Genomic DNA, 14,083 nt, shown 5'->3' with positions numbered 1-14,083 from the left:
TCCCTTCTCTCCATGCTTCCATCATTCCAGCAAGGCAGATTTCCCAGCGCCCTTTAGAAATGTGTACACATTGATACACTGGGGTTGTACCTGCCAAAGGGCATAGTTCCCAGACTCTGGACTTTTCTTTCCCACTCTGAGATGTGGCCCCAAGATCCCAGAGCCCGGAGGCATTGCCCTCTCTAACCCACGTTTATGTGCTCATGAGAAGACCCCCTGTGTGCCCACACTTGACCTCGGTTGATCTCTCAAAAGCAGAGGAGGGTTCGTGTTCCTCCCATGCTGCTGTGAGAGGCAAGGTCCTGAGGGCACTGCTGTGAGGGAGAGGCTGAACAGAAATGTGAACAACTATGAATAACCATGAGGCAGGCTTGGCAGAGGAGGCACAGGCTGTGCCAAAGCCTAGAGAGCACATGGTGCCAGGTCCCAAAGAACAACAGCCCCCAGAGCTTGGAGGCCTTCCCCAAAGGCAAGCCACACCCACCTCACCCACTTGAAACCAAGGCAAGAGATCTTGGTCAGACAATGTAAGACCTCCCCCAAGGATACAGAGTAAAAGCTTGGGCTTCTCATTTCTCTACATGCAGACGTGAACCTGTAGATAGGAGCAGGCAAAACCAAGGGCTGGTCATGGCTGAGAACGTCACCATACCCTATAGGTCCTGAAGGGAACTCTGTGTGCCTAAACACTCAGCAGAGTGGAAAAAAAAAACAAAAAACTGATCTTGGGGCCAGACAAATCTGACCTTGCATCCAGCGTTAACCAGGTCATCTGGAACCAGCTACCTAATGTCCCTAAACTTGGATGAATGCTTAAGCCATGGGGGGGGGGCAGGGGGCAGGTTAATGGCGCTACACAGGATAGGCACTGGCTGGTGGTACTGCATAACACCTGATCATTTTCCATCTCAGAACCTACTATGGACACTACACCGTGCTTTTTGCAGTTACGTTATTTTTGTGTTTTCTGCATGGCTGCTGTTCCCTACTGTTGGTGTCCCTTGCTGTACTATCAATCCATGGGAACAGATCAGAGTTCTTTGTTCACATGTCTCCCCAGACCTAACGCAGCAGAGACGCTCAATAACAAGATTGTCATTGAAATTTAATTTGTGCCAGAGGAGACAGTTTCTTTTCTTCTTTTGACCCCCACAGACAAACAAGATTTCCCCCAAAGCTGGGTGAGTAGCCTGGGAATATTCGCCACCTCACTGTTACTTCAAGAGCACTAGGAAAGGAGATGGAGAAAGCCAGGCAGCACCGCTGTTCCTTGGAAGCAACCCTGCTATTTCTCTAATGCACTGCTCTCAAGTCAAGGCCCTTGTAGAACAGCTTTAGCACGAGGCAATCTGCAGGCAGCCCCCTACTCCCAGGAGCCTCAAAGCCCTCTGGTCTTCAGAAGGCTTCAAGGGGGAGCAAAGCTTCCAGTAATCGCAACAGTTTCTCCAAGAGGGGGAGGGGACGCATTTCAGCAATAAGCAAAGGAGAGAGAAAATCAATAAGGATGTGTGTAATGAATTTTTGTTTCCTGAAATAGCCGGGCAGGAGCCTTGCCAGGAAGAGTTAGGACTAATCAGTTGCAAGATGAGAGACACAAATCCAAGAACATTATTCAGATCTGCAGCCCCCCTGGGTGGCAGGATGTTAGCCACAGGACTTTCAGGGGTGTAGGACTGTGGAAGAGCTGAGTGGAGGGGGCATGGGGGGAGAGCAATGTCTGTCCTGCTTGCTGAGGAAGAACTGTCGCTTCTCTGGCTGGCTTGGAAATGGAGGGGGCACTGGGCAGGCTGCATAAATGGATACTTTCTTGAGGTGGCAGGTCAGCGTTCTCCTGCTATCATTTCCATGTTATTGTTCTCCTACTATCATTTCCACGTTATTGTTGGGCTATAGTACATAAGTAAACACCAACCCACAATACTGATCCACAGTAGTGTGACCTCTGGCAACAAAACCCCTCCCTGCTCAGATGTGATTTCTGTAAAATAGGGAGCTAAGCACTTAAAGCCACAGGGCTGAGAGGATTCAATGAGATCGCATGTCAATCACTAGGCTGCTGCCTTCCTCCCGTGGCGATGCTGGTATACAATACTTTGTACAGCCGCTGTTTCTATTTACTGACCCCACTGTTATGATGATAACTGTCTTTTCCCAGAGTGTTCTAGATGGGTCAGAGCCATGCTTTCCTCCCAGAATACGTGGTGGCAGAACCAGTCAGTGCTGACTCAATGAAAACCTTCCCTCAAAGTCTAGGAATAAAAGCAGGTGTTCCTCATTTTCATTGTCTGCCTTGAGCATCTCAGAGGGTGGATGTACGTTTCACCTGAAAAAAAATTTTTTTAATGGAAGGAATTCCCTTATGGAGATTTTAAATATCTAACAATTCACTCAACAGTGACAGAGCAATTAGCTGGTATTAGCACCTCTTAAAATTCTCAGAAAATTTTTTTCCCCTTCACTTCTTGTCATAAAGTTCTCTAAATTTAGTGGAGTGGGTCTGAACCAGGCCGACATCATTCTGGCAATTCCTGTGGCTTCATTTTAAAACTCAGTCTTGTTGGAGGTAGGATTTGCATACAATGAGAAAGACAGACACGTCCAGTGTAGTTTGCCAATACATGCAGGTAACTACCACCTAAATCAAGATATATGAAATGTCCACCATCCAGATAGGCTCCCTTGTGCCCGTCCTAATCAATACTTACCAACCGCCCCTTCCAGCCCCAGACAATCACCGCCAGTCACATCTATTATAGATTAGATTCATCTTTTCCAGAGTTCCATTTAAATGGAAACAGACCACATGTAATCTTTAAGTCTACCTCTTTTGCACAGCAGAATGTTTTTGGGATTTGTTCACGGTATCACACATATCAATAGTCCATCCCCTTTTTATTGCTAGGCAGCGTTCTATTATCCCAATATAAAAAAAGAAAAAAAAAGAGAGAGAGGTCATCCATTTACCTATTGATGAACTGGGTTGTTTCTGGGTTTGACCATTCAGAAACAAGCTGCTATGAATATTCACACACAATTCCTTGAGCACATTGTCATTTCTCCCACAAATGCCCAGCCAGTGGTATTGCTGGGTCATGTGACACACGTGCACGAAACGCTAAGAAACTGCCTGCTGTTCTCCAGAGGACGCCAGCAGTTCCCTTTCTCGCTTGCAGTAGTTCTTGTGGCTTTGTGTGCCTTCGAACTTGGTATGGTGACGACTGTATTTTTTTACGAGTCTTTGTTCTGTTTCCCCTGGATCTCCCAGCATTTCTTCTTCTGACCCTGTCTGCTGCCAGTTTCTAGAAATTCTACCCCTCCATTTAATGTCTGAAGGGCAGAGCAAGGTGAAAGCACTTAGCATTAGATTCCATCCCTCCGTTTAAAGGACCTCAGGAGCTTCTCAGCGCCCCCACCCCTAATTGCTCCCATTTTCTCCACTACAATCCACACACACTGATCCCCATGCTAACTCCCCCCCCCGCCCCGCCCCACCCCCTGGCCCGTGTTTCAGGCAGGTGTAGCTCTGGAGTAATCTCTTTCCAGAGAAGAAAGCACAACAGACCACTAGTTCCTAGGACCTTCTTTACAATGTCTGTCCCTCTTCACTTGTCACCTAACGTCATTGTACAGTTCCTTTGGGCTTCTAGCTTATGCCAGTCACTAACTTCACAGTGTCTGCCTGCCGACTGTCCTTGTACACGTACCCATTGCTTCATGATGTGAGCAGTCTGGGTTATGTCTCTTCTCCTGCTGTTAATTCCTGTCTTAGAAATTAAAATCTCTGTCTGTAGCAAAATGAAGAAAACATGCAAAGTATTTTCTTATAAGATTACAAAGATCTTGACTCACAACAAAACAGAAAAACAGACAAAATCACCAATGTACTTTCTTCTTCCAAAAATTCCAACATAACCAGATTATTCTTGGACAAATAAATGAATAAATAAATAAAATTGAACAAAAATAAATTTTTGAGATGCAAATCCTAAGATCTTTCTTTAAAGACGTGTAAATGACCTCTCTTAAAAGCAGGTAATAGAGTGATTCGCAGCTTCACACGGTCAGGTACTCTCCCTGGTAGCAAACATTATTTTTCAAAGTCCACACTTTAAAAGAATGAAAAAGTCCTTTTTTTTAAAAAAAAAATATTTTTCCAATTTTAGAGTTAAGTAAATTACAGATATTCTGCCATTATTCTTCTCTACTTGCACCCAGGATGCCTCGGCCACCTCTGGAAGCTGTGTCTGAGGCCAGCCTCCTCTGGGAGATGTTTGGAAGACTTTTCTTTCTCTTTTTCTTTGCAACAGACATTTTTATTTTAAGAGTAAATTGACTTTCACATCCAAAGTTTCCAGTTCAGGCAGAAACGTTGAACCCGGGAGCTTTCAGTAAGTTATGAACTCTGCAAAATGTGTTCTCTGCCATCTCGGGGGTACGCTCAGCTTCCAGCCGTGGAGATGCAACGGTCGAACAGGCTGCAAGAGGCACGCAGCCAGTGCCCGAGACAGGCAAACAATCAATAATGCTGTAGCCGCTGGAGGTTTGGAAGGACGGAGGCACAAGGACTCCTGAACACTCAGTTACAGAACCAAAACCCTCCACACCAAAGCAGCACCGCTCGGAAATGCAGGAGCTTAGATTTAGAGAAAAGTGTGGCAAGAAATAATCGCAAGCGCTACAAACAGGCAATCACAACGACTTTAAAGGGAAAAGATGCCTGCCATGCCTTAGCTAAAACGCATATTCTAGAAGGATGGTTGGGTCCTGATCACCTTCCCTGTGTAGGTTGGTGGTTTGTATGGTATGACTCTTTGTGTTTGTGCATGTGTGTATGCATGTGTGTGTATGCATGTGTGTATGCATGTGTATGTGGCTGCCATAGGTTAGTGGTATGACTCTCTGTGTCCATGCTTGTGTATTCATGCATGTGTGTGTATGGATATGTGTGTGGTGGCCATAGCTTAATGTTGATCTTTAATTATTCCTCACCTTGTTTTCTGAGAACTGGATTTTGAACAGGGACTACAACCCACTGATGCAGTTGGTCAGCTTATGTTGTAGTGACGTTCATGAGTGACTATGGAAGCCAAATGACCTTGGATAAGTACTTACCCTTGAAAAGTAGTCAAGGGGCTGGAGAGATGGCTCAGCCATCCGGATAATGCTTCCAGGAGTCAATAACAAGCCAGTCACTAGATCTTCCCTCAAGAGCACTTGTTGCTCTTATAGAGGACCCAGGCTCAGTTCCCAGCACCCATATGGTGGTTCCTTACCATCCATAACTCCAGGTCTAGAGGATCCAGTGACCCCTTCTGACCTCCAAGCACACTGAACACACACATGGAGGCAAAACGTTCATGTACATGAAGTTAAATAAATAACTCTTTGAAAAAGAAAATTAATTAGCACAGTGACCCTGACCCCTTGATCCCCAATTTTGATGAGAAAGTAATAACAATAACTTCACTACAGTGTTTTTATTAAATTGAAGAATATACACAAAGACTGTGTGCAACATTTCCCGGCAGGCAGTGGGAGTTAAATAAGTGCTGACCATTACAATCCAATTGTTAAAGAAATAATATTCCTTCCCACGGATAAATCACTCACACACTTGGAGATTAATAAAAGGGGAATCTCTTTAATATAGCGTTAGTCCATCTCTGGTCAGTGTAGTAAATCCACACAAGAAAGATACAACCATGGTGACTAATCCAAATAAGAGTATGAGTCCTTTAATTTTGGTTAGTGACTGAGAGCAGGCTCAAGCCTCAAAGTCTTGGTGCCCAAGCTCAGGACACAGCATTTTAAAAGGGAAAAATGTAATTACATCAATGCTAGGTGAGGGTCAGAGGAACCTTGAAACATTCATTTTTGATAGAACATAGACATAACATAGCAATTATTTTTGACTTACACCTCCTTCAGTTATTTTAGTTTACGTTTAGTTCATACAAGCATTACTTATTTTGGTTAATATATCTGAACCATGGTTAGGGTCATGGAAATCTCAAATGTGTTGCCAATGTAGCCATGACTGTTGTGGTTGGGGTGAGAGGTCTGAGAAATGACTGCATAAACACAAAATAGTCAGAACAAGATGACATTGCCTTATTTACTTCAGTTACTGCTCAGAGAGGAGACACTAGTGAATAGAAGACCTTACTAACATATATGATCAGAGCTTATGTATTCCACACACTCTGTGATTATTAAGTCTCTTTTAGGTCCCAGCTGCAGGTTGCAATCTGAACCATTTAAACATAGACAGGAGCCTAAAAGTCTGAGTGCTGGGGCAGATGAGAGAGCTACACAGCAAAGACATCGCTAGAATTCTTTCTAAGTACACTGGTGGTGTTCTTTTAGAATAGTTGTTACCCAGGGTCATCTTGCCCACCTGGTAGAATAATGCCTTTCGTGGCCCACAGGTTGAGAAGTGCTGCCTTAAAGGAACCTGACTCCTGAGCCACAAAGCCATGGCTGTGCACCGGACTAAGACAGCATAGGCCCCGAGGAGTTCTAAGGCAGAAGCTGTATGTTGTCAGCCTTCCACGTAGACATAATCAAAATTGTCAGTGATTTGCAGGTGCACCAAGGACAGTATTGGGGCACTGCTATCCCCCCTCACCCTCTTTTCTATACCAATCAGTTCTCCCTTTGGGAAAGACAAAGTACACTTGCAAATATTCACACATATTTGACAGGACTTAGTCACAACAAGTTTAAAATAGCTTGTGGGCTCAAAGACAACAGGACCCTGAGCCATAAAAGAAATGTTAATGTGAAATGATCTCACAAGAATGCTTCCAGAAAACAGTGGCATGCCAGTCACCAGGCCTCCAAGTCTGGATTGGGTGGGCTAACACTATGGACTGTCTTTGCAGCTCAGGCTCCACCTCAACTAGTGGCTCCTGGCATCCTGCAGCCCCTTGGGGTCCACCCACCCCCAACTCCCTGTGATGCATGCCAGCTGCAGTTTAAGTGCCTGGCCCAGGACAGAGAATAGGTATTCAAATATTTAATTCAATGGGTGGGAAAGTGGATGGATGGATGGATGGATGGATGGATGGATGGATGGATGGATGGATCAATAGATCAATAGATGGATAGATGAGCAGATGGATTTATATCCTTCAGAGGAGGCATCTCTGATTATTAATGGATACCAGATTTAGGAAAGGAATCTAGTTTTGTCAGAGGAATCAGAGCAAACTGCCTATCCCAAAGCTGCTGACCAAAGACCCTCCAGGGTTCCTCCTGGTCTAGAATGAGACACACAATAGTCTACGCTTGGAATAAGGCATGGCTCACCCTGTGCTCATACACACTCACAAAGACAACAGTCGCCAAGGTCACCACCATTGTTAATCCTAAAACCCACAAGAGAAAACCAGTTTCGCCATTTTGAGCCAAATTTGAAACAAGCTTTATTACTGACCAAGATGGAGTTTGGTCAGGCCCAGTCCCTGGGACTTCCAGCTGAGAGGCCTCAGACACTCGTTGCAGGAGCTTATAAAGACAACCCCATAGGCCACCGTACTTTCCCATTAGGCTTTTGTTATTTTCCAAGAACTACAATACCCAGCATTCCTGGAAGTTACCTGGTCCTTGGGCAGGTGGGGCTTACAGATTAATTTCAGGCATTATACCATCTCTGTAGCTATTATCTTTACAACAAGCCTCTTCAAACAAGGTATCTGTCAACTCTTCATTTGTCTTTCTGGCCCCCTCAAGTCTGTCTGTCGGGACACAGACAGAACACACAGGTCTACTAAGGGTTCTGTAGCCTTTCCCTCATTCTTTGGACCTATAGCTATTTATTTTGAATATGGGATAAGTATATATGCATTACTGCAAAAGTACAAATGGTTACAAATCTCATCTTAATTATAATAAACACATACAATATTTTAGTACAAATCACTAGTGGCATAATTAAATGACAACATACACTTTTGCAGATGTTTCTCAAGTATACATAGATGTGCATACATGCACGAACTGCTGAAATACACACATACATGTGTATATAATCTCCACTGACCATTACAATTCCACACTGTTCATTCCGTTATTTTGTTCACTTCTGCAGATGGTGAGACACAGTAGTTGCCAAAGTCACATGAAAAATGTGTCTCAGGTCTCTCTCCCCTTTCCTGACCTCCTCACCCACTAACCTGTACATCACACAAAGCTACACCAAGCCATGAACTTGCCGCTATCCTGCCAGGTTCTTGGTGTATCTTTCAAATATCATTCAAACCCATCCCAACATCTCAGCCTCCCAAATAAGAATGTCTCCCAAGGAAGTACACGCACCTACAGCTTTGATTTAATTCTCTTGAATTAAACTGATTAGGTGTTGAGCAGGTTAGAATCCCTCATAATTTTATTGGATTCGATCATTAGATTTCAGAGATGAAATGAATGCAAGTCTGAACGGAGACTAGAGTAATCAAATCCAGATGCATCAGGAGTTCTCAGGGCTAACTGTCAGGATCCAGGGAATTCAATAAAACAGTCTATGACCATCCCAACCATTGGGTTTTTTAAATTGACATTAAGAAAACTGATGAGGGGCTGGTGAGATGGCTCAGTGGGTAAGAGCACCCGACTGCTCTTCCGAAGGTCCGGAGTTCAAATCCCAGCAACCACATGGTGGCTCACAACCATCTGTAACAAGATCTGACGCCCTCTTCTGGAGTGTCTGAAGACAGCTACAGTGTACTTACATATAATAAATAAATAAATCTTTAAAAAAAAAAAAAAAAAAAAAAAAAAAAAAAAGAAAAGAAAACTGATGAGATGCCAGGAAGTCCAGCAAACATGCCTTGTCTAGTAGCTTCACATTTCTTAATGAAACCAAAGAGCATCGATTCTCAGACTCTGGGAATTCGGTCCTAATGATTACCATCCCAAGTCATGTTACTATTATAGCCATTAACTTGAGGACTAAAAGCAAATGACTTCACTTCCCTGTGCCTGTCTCCCTTAAATCTTTTCCCATGGAATCTAGACAAATGAGAAGGATTGACTTAAAGACCTTTGTGTCCACATGGAACAGAGGCAATGACAAGGAATGTGTTACCTCTCTGCCTCTCTCTGGGCAACATCCTTATAGCATCATGACAGAAACAGTCATTGTCTTTATCATCACCTGGCTCTGTCACTCCAGTGACTGTCACTCTTTGCTGTCTTTATACACATCCTTGTTTTGTTTTTAAATTTTATAAGTTTAAGGCGTTTCATTATGACTCTTTCATGCATGCATATCATATCTTCATCATACCTCTCCCCATTACCATTCCCCCTCACCCATTTCCATGTCCATATCCATAGAAGCCTCCTTTTTTACCTCCATGCCCTCCCCTCCCCTCCTCCTAGATACCACAGAGGAAAGAAAACAGCTGTACCTGTCTGTAAGATTGTCTGCTTAACATGGAACTCTTCAGTTCTGTCTATTGTCCTGCAAATGACAGAGTTTATTCTTTATTATGGTTGAACAAAACTCTTGTGTGTGTGTGTGTGTGTGTGTGTGTGTGTGTTTCTTTACCCATTCATTTATCCATAGCATAGCAATAAACATAGCTATGAAGGCGTCACTAAAGATGGCAGTTTTCTATTACTTTGGGTACATACTCAGCTATAACTACACCCGTTCTTTATGTACTACTCAGAGCAAGGTCATGCCACTCACAACCATGCCTCCCCTATGCCTTTCTTCTCTAGCACTTATTTCTCATCATCTTGAGCCATATCTTGACTCATCCACTCGCTCTTCATTCGCCATTGCTACTGGTGACTCAAACCTCCAGATTTCCTTCCCCCTCACATTCCCCACCAGGGAAAATCATGTTTGGGTCATCTGCTCATGTTCTTTGCTCTTGATTTCTTTCTTTTAATTTCCACAGCCCTCCTAATCCAGATCTCATTACATCCTCATTAATCTGCCTTCCATCGGGTCCATGTGCCCCTGACATTTTCTTACTATTCTATACAGTGCTGATAGCTCAGTCAGACAGAACTGTCCTCCTGTCTAACATAAAATGTTCTGGTTTCTATAGCACGGACATTTTATCTAGTCTTCCTAGTCCATCAGACTCATGTTATACCCCACACATGGACCCCCACACTCCGGACAAACTTGCCTTCAATCTGGCTATAACTCGCTGCTTGATTAGTTTCTTCACTGGTGTTAGGTCTCAAACCCTAGACAAAAGACTAACATATCAAAGCTGGCTGCCACTCTCTGCCACTCTCTCAGCACTACCAGTACCTGAAATACCCTGACACGTTGCACTGAACTCTCCAGCCGTGCTACTGGACTGAGATTCCCCCCACCTCCTGCCCTAGCTCCTCTAGCTCCTATATAACCCAGCCATTTTGGCTATGCCACTCTAGGTTTCCAGCCCTTCTCTTGATTTCCTGGCCCCTTGGCTTTCCCACTCTCCCACCTCATGGCCCACCAGCTCAGCCTGCTGACAAGATCCAGTCTGGACTCTTCCAGACACCTCTTCCTCTTATCCCCCCCCCCCATGCCTATAACAAACCTTCTCCATAATTTAGGAGTGCTCATGTCCTCCTTCCTTTTAATTTTTTTCTCATTCAATTGCCATTCTAAAAAATTCACGGAATGAATCAATAGATATAAGAATGTATGGATAGCTGGTACATAAAAGTATTTTCTTACATTCAGACTTCTGCTAATTCCAGCCCTTGTTACAGACAAGAAAGACATTCATGAATTCCTTGGAAACTGCTCTCTTTCACAGTTGGCTTGAGACCAAGAGCTGGTGCCATTCTGCCCTAGAATCATGTCTCAGGTAGATGATCTGTAGTTCCCCTGTGTGTCTCTGTTCTCCTTCTTCAGAGCTTCTTGTACACCAAAAGAGAATGAGTCTCCAGTTTGGAGTTTAAGAAAATATAAAAGGGTAAGATGTAGCTCAGTGACGGGGCATGTACCCAGCATGCCCAGCGTTCTGAGTTAGAGCAAAAGAGACAGAAGGAAATAAAACAAGGAAAGAGAGGAGAGGAGGAGAGGGAGAGATGGGGGAAGGGTGGGAACAAGGAGGAGGAAGGAAAATGACAGAGGAGGGGAGAGAAAGAGCATAAGGCTGACTGGCTTTCCATAGCTTTTTTCCTACCCTCCATGTGCTATGAAACTTTAAAGCAACTGAGATGCAAAGGCTTAATTGTAGTTAAGACTATAGACAGAGTTTGATATGGATTCCTCTTGTTGTTTGGAATCTGTGTGGCCCATTTCTATCTTGGCTATTTGGCAAGGGACAGGAGATGACTGAAGTTACACAGGAGAGCATCTAGAGAGCAATCTTTGGTGAGCTGTAATATGTTTACTTATAAATTAGCCTTTAATCAACAGATTTAATATTAATTAATAATTCATAAGCTGTTCTTTGCATAGAAATGGCGTAATTACGTCTATGATTCAACCTAAAGTGTCTGCTGTAGAATGTATAAGAAGGTAATTGGTAGTGAAATGCAGTTAAGAAAAAAAAAATTCTTTTAATTATGTAACATGGCTCATTACAACAGATAATCAACAAAGCTGCCAAACTAGTCCTCGGGTGGCATTTTTTTTCTATATACAGCAAATAAACTTTTGTTTGTAGAAGATGTGTGTTCGTCTTGGGAGATTTTAGGTGGCTGTCAAGATGAGAGCTGTGGTAAGTCTGAGAGTCAGAAAAGATTATGAGACTAAGAAACAGGAAGACAAGGTCTCAGGTATTCCTCAAGTAGCTAGGGACAAACTCAAAAATTCCACTACTTCAGACCCACTTCGATGTTGTCTTTTGGAGATTAGAGCTGCTTTAAATGGCAGAAAGACTTTGGGTAGCAGGAACATTAAGGGAAATTAACACAGGACCTGTTGTGTATAGGACACTAAAGAAATAGTGTGGCCTTTGCTTTTTGTTAATAATATCACAAAAACAAAGTCTCCATTTCTAATGGCTAACATTGATCGGCAACTTGACAGGCTCATAGAATCACCTAAGAGACAAACCTTTGGGTGTGTCTGTGATGGAGTGTCTACAAGGGGCTGACTGAGCTATGAAGACCTGGCCTAATTGTGGGCAGCACCATTTCATGGGTTGGGGTCCTGGACTGAATAAAAAGAAGTGAGCAGAGAACACCAGCGTCGTCCCTCTGTTTCTTGATTCTGAATATGACATGCCAGTTGACTCCCTGCCAGGATGAACTGTGTTCCCTAGAACTTACAAACCAAAATAAACCCTTTCTCCTTTAAGTTGCTTTTTCATCAGATCTTTGGTTACAGCAAAAAGAAAAGAAGAAATCAATACTCCACTCATCTTAAGCAAGTGAACACCAAGGCCAAGGACTCCCAATGAGTGGAGGAATGGTTCAGTAGTTAAGAGCATTGACTTCTTGTCCAGGGGACCTGAGCTGGGTCCTTAACACCTATGTCACTGGCTGTAACAGAGCCCCAGGGGAGCCAATGCCTCTTTCTAGACTCCAAGGGCACTTACGTGAATGTGCACATACAGCCAAACAGATATACACACATGCTCGTGAACACATTATAAAACTAATCTTTTTTTAAATCACAAAAGCATTTTAACATAAAGACAACACTCCATTCCTCGTTCGTTCTTCATTCAGCGATTCAATCTTCAAGCACACTGATTGCTTCCGGAGTTTGGTCCAGTGTCATAAGCACATGTCTGTCAGAGGTGTGAGCTCTGTACCCAAGGCTCTTGAAGTGGACCAAAAGGCAGATTAGAGCTTTGAAAAGTAGTCAAACCTCAGTTCCCATGCACACAGGCTCCACACTATACCCAGTTGTGTGAACATGTGGAAATAGCTTCCTTGAGGCTGCTAGCAGACGATCATGTCTCCTCTTGTGGTATAGTTGAAGACTCCAGTGGGATCCTAAAAGGGAAGGGTATCACCTGCCATGTGGAAGATGGTGAGCAAGAGTAGGTCCCTCTTCTCACCTTTTGTGTCTCAGTGGAAGAGGTCTGATGCTCTTGGCTCCATCTAACATGGTACAGCCTAAAGACAGTGGACTTATAGGATTCTCCATGGAATTTAACTCATATTAGTTACACTTTTAATAAGTGCTATGCTGGGTAAAGGGATAGAGGAAGGTCTAGCCCCACTCACACTGAAAGTCCACTTTATTCCACCATGTCTTGGACTGTGTACCCACACTTTAAGACCCATTTAGTGGTCCTCATCACACCCATGACTTGGTCTCTATCACACCCTGGTCTGAGATCAGTTCTCCATCTCTGAATGTACTTCTCTGGGTACCCACCCCATATCCAGTGCAGACTCCCAGGTTTCATCATCAGAACCTGTTCCCTCCATACTTCACATGGTCCTTTCATCAGGAAGCAGGAAACCATGATTCTTTTGGCCCTACTGCTCTGGCCAGGAACAGGAAATAGTGCCCTTTGGCCAACTAAAGGTCAGCCTCAGATGGTCCCGAAAGCTTGTTCCCCGGAGGAAGTGTCAGGGTAGCCCTGGAAGGCCTATGGGATTTTCAGATCATCTAAGGAGTATAAAACCACAGCAACTGAACAGTGATTGTTGGCATTCTGTCTAAACTCCATCCCACGGTTACCTGGCAACAGCCAAGTATGCTCCTCCCCATAGTTACCTGGCAACAGCCAGGTAGGCCTGCCGCACTATAAAAGGGTCCTCTTGCCTCTCTCTCTCTCTTGCCTCTTGCTCCCTCTTTCTCCCCATTCCCTTCTGCTCTCTCTCCACATGGCCATGGCTGGCCTCTACTTCTCTACTCTCTCTGCCTTTCTCTGCCTCTACTACCATCTTAACTCCTCTCCCCATGCCCTAAATAAACTCTATTCTATACTATATCATTGTGTGGCTCGTCCCTCAGCGGTAAGGGATGCCTTGGCATGGGCCCCTTGAGGCACCCCCTTCCCCCATACCTCACCATATCCCAATAGAACATATCTTATACCTCTTTATCTTTTTATAAGCACATCCATGATAATCACCGAGGTCTCTGGCATCCCTCCACATTCAGTCTTGGGGTGGCTGACTCACAGAGAGAACTCAATACTGTAGAAAGTGCAGA

At 44.0% G+C, this 14,083-nt stretch overlaps 1 long non-coding RNA gene across 1 annotated transcript in view; it reads right to left on the bottom strand.

Annotated features, from left to right (window-relative positions):
- Positions 1-13,581, bottom strand: part of 4930447J18Rik (RIKEN cDNA 4930447J18 gene) — a 45,326-nt gene extending 31,745 nt beyond the window's left edge. Inside the window, exons 1-2 of the long non-coding RNA NR_045959.1 lie at positions 12,975-13,581; positions 9,414-9,466 (exon numbers count right to left, since the gene is read on the bottom strand). This is a non-coding gene — a long non-coding RNA (RIKEN cDNA 4930447J18 gene). The remainder of the gene's footprint in view (positions 1-9,413; positions 9,467-12,974) is intronic.
- Positions 13,582-14,083: the final 502 nt, after the last annotated feature.

The sequence above is a fragment of the Mus musculus genome, chromosome 14 (genome assembly GCF_000001635.26).
Source record: "Mus musculus strain C57BL/6J chromosome 14, GRCm38.p6 C57BL/6J".
NCBI lineage: Eukaryota > Metazoa > Chordata > Mammalia > Rodentia > Muridae > Mus > Mus musculus.
This window is presented reverse-complemented; position numbering and strand designations above follow the sequence as displayed.